We start from the raw sequence: 14,744 nt of genomic DNA, 5'->3' as shown, positions 1-14,744 counted from the left end.
ACGAAAAAGCAATCAAAAATGCTAAGGTCACATTTGGAGAGGTATAGTTTTTGAAACCAGAGAGTGTGATGGTCCCTTTGTACTCCATCCTGCTCAGGCCACACCTGGAGTGCTGCGTTCCACATTTTAAGAAGGACATCAATAAAATTAGAGGATTTGTCAGAAAAGGGCAACTAGGACTGTCAAAGGTCTGAAATCAGACCATATGAAAATGGGCTAAATGAAGTCAAGATGTTTAGACTGGAGAAAAGAAGTTTTAGGGGGAACAAGATTACTAAGCATCTTCAAGTCTTTGAAAGGTGATCATGTGAAAGAGGAATAAGGCTTATTTTGCTTGACCCTTGGTGGGCAGAATTAGGACAAAGTATAGAAGCTGTAGAGATTCAGATTTAGGTTTGAGGAAGGTGAGATTCCCTGACAATTATCCTAACATAAAAAGTTACCTTAAGTAGTAGGCTCCCCTCTTATGGTGGTCTTCACGCAAAGATCAGGTGATCATTTGTAAGCTATGTAGTAGGGGGAAATCTTGTTCAGGCATAGGTTGGAGCAAGTTATAATTCCAGCCTTGAAACTCCCTAGCTATTGTAACCATGGGCGTGTCATTTTATTTCTCAGCTTCCTCATCTTGAGGACCCAACAATATCCAATTTCTGCTCCAATGCTAAAAGTTCCATGCGTCTAAGTCTTTTTTTCTTTATTAAAACCAGGAACTTTACAATTATCATAAGGATGTTTGAAAAAGTATTCTTGAATGACTGTAACTGCCTATGAGCCACTTTTCCCATCCTTCAGGGATCTGATTTTGTCAAGGTAGGAATCCCTTCCACTTATGACATAGGCTACAGTTCTCATATGAGTCAGTCAGTTAACTAGCATTTATCAAGCACCTATTATGGGCCAGGCATTGTATTTCATAGTCTTCTCTAGGTTCCAAGACTGGAGAATTCATCATCCTGTGGCCAACTTCATGACTGAAGAACTTATCTGAACTTAGGTAGGCCGGTTCCTTGACAACAGACATCCCTGTACCCCAATTCAGAACCTGTCCAGTTTGTTAGAACTGGCCAACCTGGTGGGCCAGCATGTGAGAACGCAGGGTCATCTTTAGGCCACCATGAGATATCAGAATACAACTTTGTGAAAGGCATATCAATTACATGAAAGATAAAATAAGTTCGATTCCTAAACAAGTAAATAGTAAAGTTTATGAAAGTAGTTCAGGTACATAAATTAGATTGACTGGTGTTTATACTAATTTCTCACAAGCTCCTGGCTTGGATGTATTCTACATAAAGAGCTATTTTTTTTGGTTGTTGTTTTCTTCTTTGGTCAACAGTCATTTAATAGTGTAATTTTGCTCATGAATAAAGTAAGGCATTTGAATAGGGGCTGAAAATCATTTGACAGCTGAAAATTAGACAAATTCTGAACAGTTGCCCTGTTGTGAATATAGATCATATTTGGGACATTATAAACCTGAATGTTTTATTATAGAACGTGAAAAGGACAAAGGTGGAACAGCTTGTTAATATGTCTCTAATTACATTAAAATAAGGACTATTTGGCTGTACGTCACCCAACTACTATGTCTTTGAGATCATTTAAATGAAACCAGACAATTTAATAGGTGCCGAGGTATGAATAAAAAGGTTAGGAATTTAGAAGATGTAATATTTCAAACATAGCATATTTGCTAGGAACCTTTTAAATAAACATTAAATATAACTAATATCATTTCTGCTAAAGAAAGTAAATTCCAAAGACTCTCTCTGTTTTTTTTATTTCTGGCATTGCCATAAGCCACTGAGTTGTTGTATTCTGTCCTAACTCAATTTAGCTTTAATTGCAAATTGGAGTATACATTTACCACACATTTTACTGTAACCCTTACTCCACAGTTGTATCTTCTGCATCCCAATGTCTTCAGACTTAATGGCTCTATCCAGACACAAATATTTTTATTTCAATTCTCAAAGCAAAAACTAGGTTATATCCTCTTGGTATATAACACTGTTTCTCACATAACCGTTATTTGATTTGAACACTAAGATTTAAAAGAAGTAGTACTAAAGAAATAACCCACCACAATGGTATATAGAGCTGGGGAAGACACAGGATGGCAGCTTTTGATCTGTTAAAGATACCCTTAAAAAAAACCTTAAGAGGAAAAAAAATCCATCCAGCTAACACTAGACACATATTTCAATGTTGCTAACACTATGAGAACGTTATAGGAACAAAAGAATACCCAGATAACAAATGTATCCGTTTTCACATTGCTACATTTAAAACCTAGACAAAACTGGCAGCAAACCTGCCTTTTGGTAATTCAAGTTCAAATAAGATTAAAAAGAAGGGGCAGAAAACACAAGAATTGAACCCTCCAGGATGTCGCAGGCAGAAATGAGAAAAAAGGAAGCTAGGCATGGCCTGACCTATTAGAGAAAGGTAGACAGAAAGCACTGCAAATTGTAACAGCTTGATTTTAATCCCAGATTACAGACAAGTAGGAGACATGAGTTGTTAGCTGCATGTAGGGGAAAGAACACGCCTCAAACCTTCATATCCGCTGGGGTTTTGTTTTTTAGGATTTCTCAGTAGTCCTAGTGGATGACATGGTTACATCAAAGACAGGTCTTCATTCTGTCCATGTTATCATGGAAAATTCCCAAAGTAAGAAAAAATGATTGGCAAGAGATCAGAAAAAAAAAAAAATATCTGAAAATAGTCTCTCTCCTTTGCTCCCAGTGCTTGTCATTTTATCTTGCTACAATCTGCCTCCCTTTCCAATTCAATAATACTTCCATGAGAACTCTGAAGCTCCACACAGAGGCTGAACTCTGATATAGGTGGCATGGAAAGACTGCTTAGAGGCAGGAGGGACCTGAGCTCCAACTCTCTGAAACACTAGCTCTATGTGACATGGACAAATGACTTCACCTTTCTAAGCTTATCTGGAAAAAAAAGGACAATATTATACCTGGAGTATTGTGTGGGTCAAAGAAGATCATGAATGCTAGCTAATCTAAATGTCAAGGTGTGGGTTTTTTCACAATTTTTTAAAAACACACGCTGATGAAAATTCTGCATTAAACAAACTAATTAGCTGTTTTTATTACTTTGTGGATATGTTATAATTATAAAAGGGATCATGAGATAAGAGATTTAGAAATGGAAGAAACCTTTGAGGCCACTGAGTCCAACTCTTCATTTTACAAATCAGGAAATCTATTCTTCATAAGAAAATCAAGTCTATTTTGGTTAAATGGAGAATTACAGAGATTAAAGATACTTACTCCCTTTTGCCAATTCTGGCTGCGGGTCAAGGGATCTAGTAATCGGGAAATGGCTCTAGAGAATGTGATTTGATTTTCCAGAGTCCACTGCATTATGCATTCTTAGGTAATTTTCTCTGAGAAATCACCAAACACAAGCACTTATTATGATGTAACTCGGCAGAGAGATAATAAACCAGCTATCATCCGAAGAGATTTGTGACAAACCAAGGTATAAGACTAGCCGGCCAGTGATATCACATTTAAGTGGAAGTCAATCACTACAATAATCTGAGGTTGCTGATTAACACAGAAAGTTTTCACAGAAAAGTCATGTTGGGGAAGCCCAAGACAAGGAATTTGACCTCCTTCATTTCCCCAGGACTAGGCTGACTTTCCAATTCTTTTTCCATGGCATTCCTCAGCTTGGTCTCTTCCCTTCAATGCCATAGCCACCATCTTAATCTAGTTCTCCAAGTCCTCACAATCTAGATTATTGCAAAAGATACTTTACTGATCCCTTGGTCTTTGGTCTCTCCCAATTCTAATCCATATAACACAGAACTGCTAAAAAGAACCTTCCTCCAACACTATTTTCATTACATCACTCCCTCTGTTAAAGAGCCTTCACTGGCTTCCTATTGCTTATCACAACAAACTTAGCCTTCATAGGATAGCATTAAAAGCCTTGCACCAACTGGTTATTTCATCTACCTAACCTCCTTTTGTATCATTGCCTTAACAGGACCCATGACTCCAATCAAAGCAATTTGCACTGAGTCTCCGGGAGAATTGCCTGTTCTTGTTTTCATGTCTTTGGTCAGCAAGTGCCTCTACCTCTAATACCTTCGTTAATCTCTGAACCCTACTAGATCATAAACCCCTTTCCTCAGTGGAAAGAATGCTAGATTTGTAGTCCGAGGACCTGGTTTCTAATCCCACATCCATCATTTGCCACCTATGTGACACTGGACAAGTAATTTAACCTCTCTGTGACTTGGTTTACAAATCTGTAATGGAAGAGACAGACTGGATGGCCTTTAAGGTCCCTTCTGGCTTTAAACCTATGCCTTTTGATCTTTGTGGAAACCTTTAACAAATAATTCTTAAGCGAGCGAGTAAAGAGGAGAGGGCTTGTAGAAAAGCAATTCATTATTAGCCTCCATACCTCTATTTTCTCATATATCTTTTTTCGACTCTATTTAAATACTGGTTGTGAACCCCCAGAAGAACAAACATTTGTTCCCTGTCTTTGGTAGGTTCTAATTGTTGCAATATGACAAAATAAAAAAAAATACATTGATACAGCACATGATAGTAATAGGAGGGCCTATGATTATGGGATTCCTGAACATACTTTGTATTCTGGTTAGAAAAGGAAAACTGATGCTTTGGAGTGAACAGCAGCTGTTATATCATAATGTTAAAATAAATTTTGTGATAACTCTTCATATTTGGTTTTCTGGCAGTAAATACGACACCTCCACCAGCAGCTTATCTTTGACATCCTGGCTTTATTGCCCATTTGCTTTAAGTCTAGACTCCGGAGGACCTTCCCTTTTGAAGATTTAGGAAACGGGCAATTCAAAAAGTCATGATAAGAAAATAATTCTAAGGAAGAAATAAATACATATATATTATCAGGAAGAGAGCTATTTATTTCTCACATGATGTAACTTATTTAAAGGTGATATAATATATTTAAAGATTTTATAAGCTGGCTAAATTTAATTACTATTTCAATGTGGCTGAGGTTTTTAATTTTTTGTTACAAAGAACATGAGACTTAAATCCTATGTGTATGCATATATATATATATACACACACTTTCATGTGATATATCAGCATACTTACAAGAATGTTTTAATCTATAATACACATACGCAGCACACAGATATCCCTCCACATGATGCACATTGTACCATGAGATACGCTATGTAATTGATAAATCAAAAATGTTTCTTCTTTTGTACTGTTTTCTTTTTTATGTTGAATTTCATACTTTATTATTTAATACTTTTTAGTTTTCAGCATTGATTTCCACAGGATTTTGAGTTACAAATTTTCTCCCCATTTCTACCCTCCGATGGCTTATATTCTAATTGCCCCTTTCCCCAATCAGCCCTCCCTTCTGTCACCCCACTATCCCTCCCACCATCCCTTTTCCCCTTACTTTATTGTAAGGCAAGATACATTTCTATGCCCCATTGCCTGTATAACTTATTTCCCAGTTGCACGCAAAAACAACTTTTTTTTTTTAGCATCTGCTTTTAAAACTTTGAATTCCAAATTCTCTCCCCTCTTCCCTCCCCACCCACCCTCCCTAAGAAGGCAAGCAATTCAACACAGGCCACACATGTATCATTATGCAAAACACTCCCATAATAGTCATGTTGTGAAAGACTAACTATATTTCCCTCCATCCTATCCTGTCCCCCTTTATTCAATTTTCTCCCTCGACCCTGTCCCTTTTCAAGTGTTTGTTTTTGATTACTTCTTCCCCCATCTGCCCTCCCTTCTCTCGTCCCCCTTTCTTATTCCCTTCCCCCTACTTTCATGTGGGGTAAGATACCCAATTGAGTGTGTATGTTACTCCCTCCTCAAGTCAAGTACAATGAGAGTAAGATTCACTCATTCCCCCTCACCTGCCCCCTCTTCCCTTCCAATGAACTGCTTTTTCTTGCCACTTTTATGTGAGATAATTTACCCCATTCTATCACTCCATTTCTCCCTCTTTCAATATATTCCTCTCTCATCCCTTAATTTGATTTTATTTTTTATATATCATCCCTTTATATTCAACTCACTCTGTGCCCTTTGTCTATATATATATATAATATATATATATAATATATATACACACACATATATATACACACACATACATATGTATATATATATATACATATATATATATATATATACATATGCATACTCCCTTCAACTACTCTAATACTGAAAAGGTCTCATGTATTACACACATCATCTTTCCATGTAGGAATGTAAGCAAAACAATTTCACATTAGTAAGTCCCTTATGATTTCTCTTTCTTGCTTACCTGTTCATGCTTCTCTTGATTCTTGAGCTTAAAAGTCAAATTTTCTATTCAGCTCTGGTCTCTTCACTGCGAAAGCTTGAAAGTCCTCTATTTTATTGAAAATCCATATTTTGCCTTGGAGCATGATGCTCAGTTTTGCTGGGTAGGTGATTCTTGGTTTTAATCCTAACTCCTTTGATCCCCAGAATATCATATTCCAAGTCCTTTGATCCCTTAATGTGGAAGCTGCTAGATCTTGTGTTATCCTCATTGTGTTTCCACAATACTCAAATTGTTTCTTTCTGGCTGCTTGCAGTATTTTCTCCTGGATCTGGGAGCTCTGGAATTTGGCAACAATATTCCTAAGAGTTTTCTTTTTGGGATCTTTTTCAGGAGGCAATCGATGGATTCTTTCAATTTCTATTTTACCCTCTGGCTCTAGAATATCAGGGAAGTTCTCCTTGATAATTTCTTGAAAGATGATATCTAGGCTCTTTTTTTGATCATGGCTTTCAGGTAGTCCAATAATTTTTAAATTATCTCTCCTGCATCTAGTTTCCAGGTCAGTGGTTTTTCCAATAAGATATTTCACATTGTCTTCCATTTTTTCATTCCTTTGGTTCTGTTTTATAATATCTTGATTTCTCATCAAGTCACTAGCTTCCACTTGCTCCAATCTAATTTTGAAAGTAGTATTTTCTTCAGTGGTCTTTTGGACCTCCTTTTCCATTTGGCTAATTCTGCCTTTCAGGGCATTCTTCTCCTCATTGGCTTTTTGGAGCTCTTTTGCCATTTGAGCTAGTCTATTTTTAAGGTGTTATTTTCTTCAGTATTTTTTTGGGTCTCCGTTAGCAAGTCATTGACTTGTTTTGCATGATTTTCTTGGATCACTCTCATTTCTATTCCCAATTTTTCCTCTACTTCTCTTACTTGCTTTTCCAAATCCTTTTTGAGCTCTTCCATGACCTGAGACCAATTCATATTTTTCTTGGAGGCTTTTTATGTAGGCTCTTTGACTTTGTTGACTTCTTCTGGCTATATGCTTTGGTCTTCTTTGTCACCAAAAAAAGATTCCAAAGTCTGAGTCTGAATCTGAGTCTGCTTTCGCTGCCTGTTCATGTTCCCAGGCAACTACTTGACCCTTGAGCTTTTTGTTGGTGCATGACTGCTTATAGAGAGTACTTTGTCCCAAGCTTTAGAGGCTGCACTGCTGTTTTCAGAGCTACTTCTACACAGCAAGCTCTGCCACACCAGTGTTCCTCCTCCCCCAAGAAGCGCCAACCCAGACCAAGACCCAGATCCAAGCATGCTCTGCACTCCCATTCTTATCTGCAGCTTAATTCCTCCCACTGGATGGGCCTGGGGCCAGAAGCAACTGCATCTGGAGCTCTGGAAGCTGCACCACTTTCCCACCCCAGGGGCTAGGGCCAACCGTGCAACCCTTCAATCCAGCAGTTTTTCCACTAACCTTCTCTGTTGCCTTTGGTGTTTGTGGGTTGAGAAGTCTGGTAACTGCCACAGCTCAATGATTCAGGACGCTGTGGCCCCCACCCAGCTTCCAGTCTGGTTGGTCCTGGCATGGCCCACATTGGGCTGTGCTTGGCTCCACTCCGAGCTCCGTACGATAGACCCTTCCCAGTGACCATCCAGGCTGTCCTGGGCTGGAGTCTTGCTTCCCTCTGCTATTTTGTGGGTTCTGCAGCTCTAGAATTCATTCAGCGCCATTTTTACAGGTCTCCCTGGGGGAGAACTTAAGCAAGTCCCTGCTTTCCAGCTGCCATCTTTGTATTGTTTTCTTATTCTGAAATTTTCATTACAAATCTTAAAGCAAATTACAGGCTTCCAAAGTCTACTGTTATACTCTTATTAGGCCTGTATTTCAAAGAGGTTTAAAAAACAAAAAGCACCTAGATGTACAAAAAATATTACAGCAGCTCTTTTGGTGGTGGTGAAGAATTGGAAATTGAGAGGATGCCCATCAATTGAGGAATGGCTGAACAAGTTGTGGTATGTGTGGAATACTATCATGCTATGAAATAGGATAAGCAGGGCACTTTCAGAAAAACCTAGAAAGACTTAGATGAACTGATACAAAGTGAAGTGTCCAGCACCAGGAGAACATTGTACACAATTACAGCAATATTGTATGCTGATCAACTGTGAATAACTTAGCTATTCTCCGTAATACAATGATCCAAGACAGCTCTGAGGGATTCTGGTGGAAAATGCTATCCACCTCCAGAGAAAGAACTAATGAATGCAGATCAAAGCATGCTATATTTTTACTTTTGTAGCATTTGGGAACTTTTTGTCCTGTATTTTCTTTCAGTCACTTCTGACTCTTTGAGACCCCAGTTGGGGTTTTCTTGGCAAAGATACTGGAGTGGTTTGCCATTTCCTTCTCCAGCTCATTTTATAGATGAGAAAAGTGAAGCTAATGGGATTGAATGCCTTGCCCAAGATCACACAGCTGGTAAGTGTCTCAGGCCAGAGTTGAACTCAGGAAGATAAGATCTTAGAGTGAGAAGACCTGAGTTGCTATCTCTGATGCTATCTTTGATGACTTATGTGGTCACCTGTGTGTCCTTGGTCAAGCCTACCTAGACCTCATCTATGAAATAAGGGGTGGAGTGGGGGGGACAAACTAGATAGACCTCTGAAGTCCCTTCTAGATTCAGATCTATTATTCCTGGTCCCAAACAAAATGTTTTATATTCCCCACCCTCCTTTTCTTCCTAACATTCCTATTTCTGATAAAAAGCCCACCATCTTTCCAGGAGTCCAGGGTAGAAACCTTGGAGCCATGCTCAACTCTTGCATCTTCTTCACTCTTCATATCTGATCATTTGTTAAGTCTTATGATTCTACAACCACAGTATGTTTCAAATACATCCCTTTGTTTGGCACTCGGATAACTTGCACCATAGTTCAGGTCTTCATTACCTCTCACTTTGACTATTTCAGAAGCCTCCTAATTCATCTCCCAGCCTCTGCTTAACATTCCAGCCAAAATGATATTCCCCCTGATAGGACATTTCATCCCTCAATCTTTGGGCAGGCTGTCATGTCTCCTAAGTCTGGAACAAACTCCCTCCTCACCTCCAACTCTTAGATTTGCTAGCTTCAAAATTCCATTCAAGTGACATCTACAGGAACTAGCCCTTCCCTCACCCCTGAAATGACTCTGTATGTATTTTAAATTTATTTATATGTGTCTCCCTCAGTAAAATGTAAGCTCCTTGAGGGCAAGACTATTTTATCTTTTTGTCTCTGTACTCCTAGCACCTAGCTTAATGCCTGGAACATAGTAAGTGTTTAATGAATATACAAACAATGTCGGAGTTAAGCTGCTTGTGGAAAGAGGGCCTTTTATTAACTATAAACACAATTATCAGAGGAATCCACAAAATGAGAGGTTATGAGAAAGGTGTACAAAGTTTATTTCACCACCAAGAGCAAGAGAATAGATGTCCCCACGTGCTGAGGCTTCAAGTATGCTAAAGTGGATAATTATTATCTGTGTATACAGATGTAGCTGAAAACTCTGATTCATGACAAAGGAGCCTGTCTTCACTGTGCATATTATCTTTGGATTTGCAATAGCTATAATCTGAGATTCTGTCTCTGACTTGCAGTCACTATGAGAACTTATAACTTACTCTGTCTCAGATTGGTGCACAGCACGCTAGCATGTCTGTCTGCCAGCTGGTTATAACTACAGAATATGCTGGCAGATTGATGATTTCCCTTCCACTGATGCAAGTAACTACCCTTCCATCTTCGCTTTCTTACTGTGAATGATTCTGATCCATGACTTTCTATAAATCCTCCAAAGGAGATCCACGTAGTGATCTTGCTTGGGCAAAGTCTTGATTGTCTTTATTTGAAAATCTCAGCATACCAATATACCATTCGGCTATCTATTGTCTTTGATTCTCAATCAGCCCACCTCCTTTTCTGGTTATACACATCCCTGATGGCATCTCTGATGCCACTTCTAGCTCTGAAGACATATCTAGTAATACGCAGCAGCCTCGTGAGCACACTCACCATGAATCTTTCTGATGTCCTTTCAATTACATACAGTAGTCCGTGGTGTTCTGTTATTGACAGCCCTTTAGTACCAATGGGAAATTATTGTATCCAAGAAACTGGTATCCAAGAGACGGATTTTTGTGTCAAAGAGCAATTTGGAACCATTGAGAGCACAATCTATCTAGTATTTACCCAAATTATAACCAATAATAATCTAAGTCCAATTCTGTAAAATTGTCAATTATCAAAAAAAATCCATAATTAGTGAGACACATGGTCAATGTCTGTCTGCAAGATCCATTTTTGAGATAGCTGAATTCTGCTTTAGAACTCAGTGATTTTTCTTTTTACTATTAGGCAATTTATATTAATGATACCTTCAGGGTTTTGTTTTTGTTATTTTTAAATTCAGGAATTGAGAGAAAATAGGAAATCTCTAGTTAGATATTTGTCCATTGTATGGTCATTTTTTAAAAATCCCAGTTCCGTGTGAAAACTAGGGAAAAATCTACAAGCTTTACGGCTTTTCTTACAAGAAAAAAAGAGCTTCCAGCTAAAAGCTGTCTAAGAACTTTAAGAATTAAGATGCTTTGCAATATACATAATTTCTAAAAACATAAATTTTAGACAGTAGTTAAGTCTAGAAAGAACCTTACAAAAGTTTACCTACATGAAATGTACCTTCCCTCCCCTTAGCAGAGAGATGGGGCCCTCTAGGGCAGAATGCTGCATACACATCAGACACATTGACTTTATCACAGCTTTTGCTTCACTGTTTTTCTTTATTATAAGAATGAGCTCAATTGCATGCATATCTATATATATATATATGTGTGTGCATATATATATACACATATATATATACATATAGATATGTATATATAGGGGTGGGGGTAATATCCCCAAACAACTAAATTGTAAAAACAAAAGGCATCAATTAATGATGATAATTAAGACATCATCAAAACGAATCAGTGTTTTTAAAAGTTTCTGAAATTATCTCCTCTATCTGCCACATTCATCAAATCTCATAACCACTTATTCTAGTCAAATCAGAATCTATTTAAAAGCCTTAAAGAAGGACATTGAGAACCTACCCTTCAGGGTGGAGGCCATTTTACTTCCCTCCATGCAAAAAAGACTTTTTTTGTGTGTACAGCCTTTTGACTGAGTCTAAGTTTTACAGAATATGTTCTTTTATTAAGGGAATTTGTTCTGTGAAGTTTGGATTCAGTCAAAGGGCCACACTTGAGGACCTAGAGTGCCACAGGTGGCCTTGAGGCCACAGGTTCCCCAACCCTGATCTAGTTTATCCTAATGTGTTCTATTCTGTACTGACAAATTCTATCATTTTCTTTGTAAACATCATTTAATCACAAAGGAGCACACCAGGCGGCAAGAGGAAACAAAAGCTAACATATGCTTATTAAACCTTCCAACAGTTGAGTAGTGCCTGAGAAAACCAGAGGCCCCAAGCTGAAGGTAAGGCTAGTCACGTGTGACTGGCTTCACCTGTGTAAACTCATATGCCCTTTCCACTCCGTGTTAAGGAGCCAAGACCTGTCCTTTGCCTGAGATAACCTTAGATGAAGCTTCAAGAGTACAACATCATTAGCAGGGTCAGTAGCCTCAGCAATGAGAATAATCATGGCACGTTGCAGGCCTGGCCACAGCCTCGAGTCATCTGATCTCTTTGGTTTCTCAAGTGGTTCTTTCCCCCAGTCCGTAACAGCACTGCTTTTTATCTGCTCACACTTGTGTGTCCTTAGAACATTTCTTCCGCCTATCTCAAATGTGTACCTCTCTGGGAAAAAAAAATCTACCTGAAAATGTCAATGCTGTACTGTTTTGATAGAGAAAGAAGGGGGAAAAAATCTTCCTAAGCAAACCTAAGGAAGCAGGGCCAGGTCCATAGGGTCAAATGCATCTGTGCACACCACTCTGTGGGCTCAGATTCTTACTCTTGCCTCTCTTCACAAAGTGAAAACAGAATGAAGAAAAAGTTCGAGTGGCCTTTCAGCTTCCTATGAAATTTATGAGTTGGGACATTGGGTTTTTTTTCCAAGCCAAAAACAAGAATGTTGTCTTTGGCTACTATGGGTCTCTTTTTTTTTTCCTGGACTATGTTTCATATTAGAACAAAGGCTATTATGAGTCCACTTTTCTCTAGCACTATATCAGAATATAGGTTGCCCCTCCATATAAACCATATTCCCTAAATAAGAGCTTCTCAAAAAGAAGAAATATAACTGAGATCCCTTATGGCTTTAAAACCTAGATTCTCATGAACTTGTATCAGATGGGATTAGACACATTTTACAGATGAAGAATCTTGGGCTCAGAGGTAGTATATTGCAATTTGTACAAGTGGAAGGTGGAAGGAAAGGAGGGAAGGAGGGAGAAAGGGAGGGAGGAAGGGAGGGAGGAAGGAGGGTGGGAGGGAAGGAAGAAGGGGGGATGGAAGGAGGGTGGGAGGGAAGGGAGGGAGGAAAAGAGGGAGGAAAGATGAGGAGAAGGGAAGAAGACAGGAAGGGAAAGGGAAGGGGATCACTTAGTAATAGTTTTGAAAACTTTGATTCTTCCATATTTAGACCAATCTATTTTGTCTAGTAACACAATTTCCCATTACTTAGGTCTTCTTCACTCACATATTTTCTCAGAAGCTCTCTCCTATGGACTTCCCATTAAGCCTTTCCTTCTGTTCCACAGCTAAGCAGGTCCAACCACAGCACGCTGGCCTTCAAACAGGAGCAGCTCACCCATAGTTCTGACCTGAGGGTGAAAGGCCAGAATCAGTCACATGAATTCACATTTATGGACAACAGAAAAATATACATGTGGAATACATAAACATGTGGTTCAGCAAGCAGAAATTTTTTTTCAATAAAATGCAAGTGATTAAGAAACAACACCAACTGCCTTCAAAAAAGTACCCTGAAAGTCTACATTCTGGCCTAATCCTGAGGAAGGGGCTGAGGTCATTACTTACTATTGAAGAGAATTTCTATGTTCCCAGAAAATTTAAGCCAGATGTTTTAATTAGCCATGGAAAACAGCAGCTACAATGAAAAATTCATGAACACACAGATCTGCCCCATGGAAAACCACAAGAATGCTTTGGCAAAGAGATTTTTCGGAATTCTTTGGACATGGCAAGCAAGCATCATCACCCACAGGAACGCGGGCTGAAAATCAACTTGTTCCATGTGTTCAAAAACAAAATAAAATCCAGATAGCATCTCAAATGTGAAAATATGTTTCACAACTTCAAAGGGCTCCATGAAAAGATATGGAACAATGGTCACTAAAAAATTTTCTTGTGGTTTGGGGCTAAGAAATTTTGAATGTGGTAGGTTCCTTATAATATGGCCATGCATCCACTGAAGTCAGCCCACTGTCAATGAACACGGTGTCTAATTAATTGTGTCGAAGTTTGGCTGGGGTGGGGGAGGGGGAGGAGGTGTGGAGAGGGAGAGGAAGTAATCTCTATTACACTGTGTCATTGTGGCCACTGTGGTCTTGGGGAGTCCCTGGTTCTCATCTCCTCATCAGCAAAACTTATGGGTGATAGGGTTGGTCAGCTTTCAGCTTGTTTAGATACCAGAGGGCAAGTTCTGTGCTTGAGTTATCCTAGAGAAAAGTAGTATCCAGTAAAATGTAAGCACTTTGAAGGCAAGAATTATTTTCTTTTTGGCTTAAATTTCCAGTGCTTAGCACAGTATCTTGTAGGTAGTAGGTATTTAACAGTGAGGGGGTAAAGGGAAGAAAGAAATATGAGACTGACCCACTGAGTACATTGATATAGGGAACTCCCAGTGAGAAAATTCCCTCCAGTGATGCAGATCAGAAGCTTAGAAAGTCTTAGAGGGATGCCTGGGACCACTGAGAGGTCAAGCTCAGGGTCACTCACATATCAAAGGCAGGACTTGACCACAATTCTTCCAGACCATGGGGCCAGTTCTTGTTCCATCTCTGGAAACCTTGTATATACACTGAGTGAGAAAAAGAGCGTGAAAGAAGGAGAGACGGCACGAGGAGAAGAGGATGAAGAGAGAAGGAAGGAGACAGGAGGAAAGACAGAGCAAAAGCGGGGGATGGAGAAAGAGAAAGAACAAAAGAAGAGCAGGGTGTTCATAGGAGGATGCTACAGATGAAATCTTCAAAAAAAGAAGAAAAGCAAAACAGACTCATCCATTTTTCTGGCAGATGACTGTCCATTTATAGAGGATTCCAGGCATCTTCCCACTGTATAAGCAAGTGTGCTTTTTAGATAACTGGTTTTTAAAAAACAGGAAAGGAACATCTCAGCACCTGGTTTATCGATTACAACTACTCCTTTGGCAAGGTCTGTGCACCTTGATCAGTCCCAGAGATACCAGAGAAAATACAATGGTAAA

The 14,744-nt window shown here is 39.0% G+C and overlaps 1 protein-coding gene across 4 annotated transcripts in view; it reads right to left on the bottom strand.

Annotated features, from left to right (window-relative positions):
- The window catches only part of APBB2 (amyloid beta precursor protein binding family B member 2), a 428,865-nt gene that overhangs the window by 335,763 nt on the left and 78,358 nt on the right, over positions 1–14,744 (bottom strand). For all 4 annotated transcript variants that reach the window (XM_036762574.1, XM_036762575.1, XM_036762576.1 and 1 more), the window contains exon 2: positions 12,996–13,119. The gene's annotated coding sequence lies outside the window, so the exon portion shown is untranslated. The remainder of the gene's footprint in view (positions 1–12,995; positions 13,120–14,744) is intronic.

This window comes from Trichosurus vulpecula, chromosome 6 (assembly GCF_011100635.1).
Source record: "Trichosurus vulpecula isolate mTriVul1 chromosome 6, mTriVul1.pri, whole genome shotgun sequence".
Classification (NCBI taxonomy): Eukaryota; Metazoa; Chordata; class Mammalia; order Diprotodontia; family Phalangeridae; genus Trichosurus; species Trichosurus vulpecula.
This window is presented reverse-complemented; position numbering and strand designations above follow the sequence as displayed.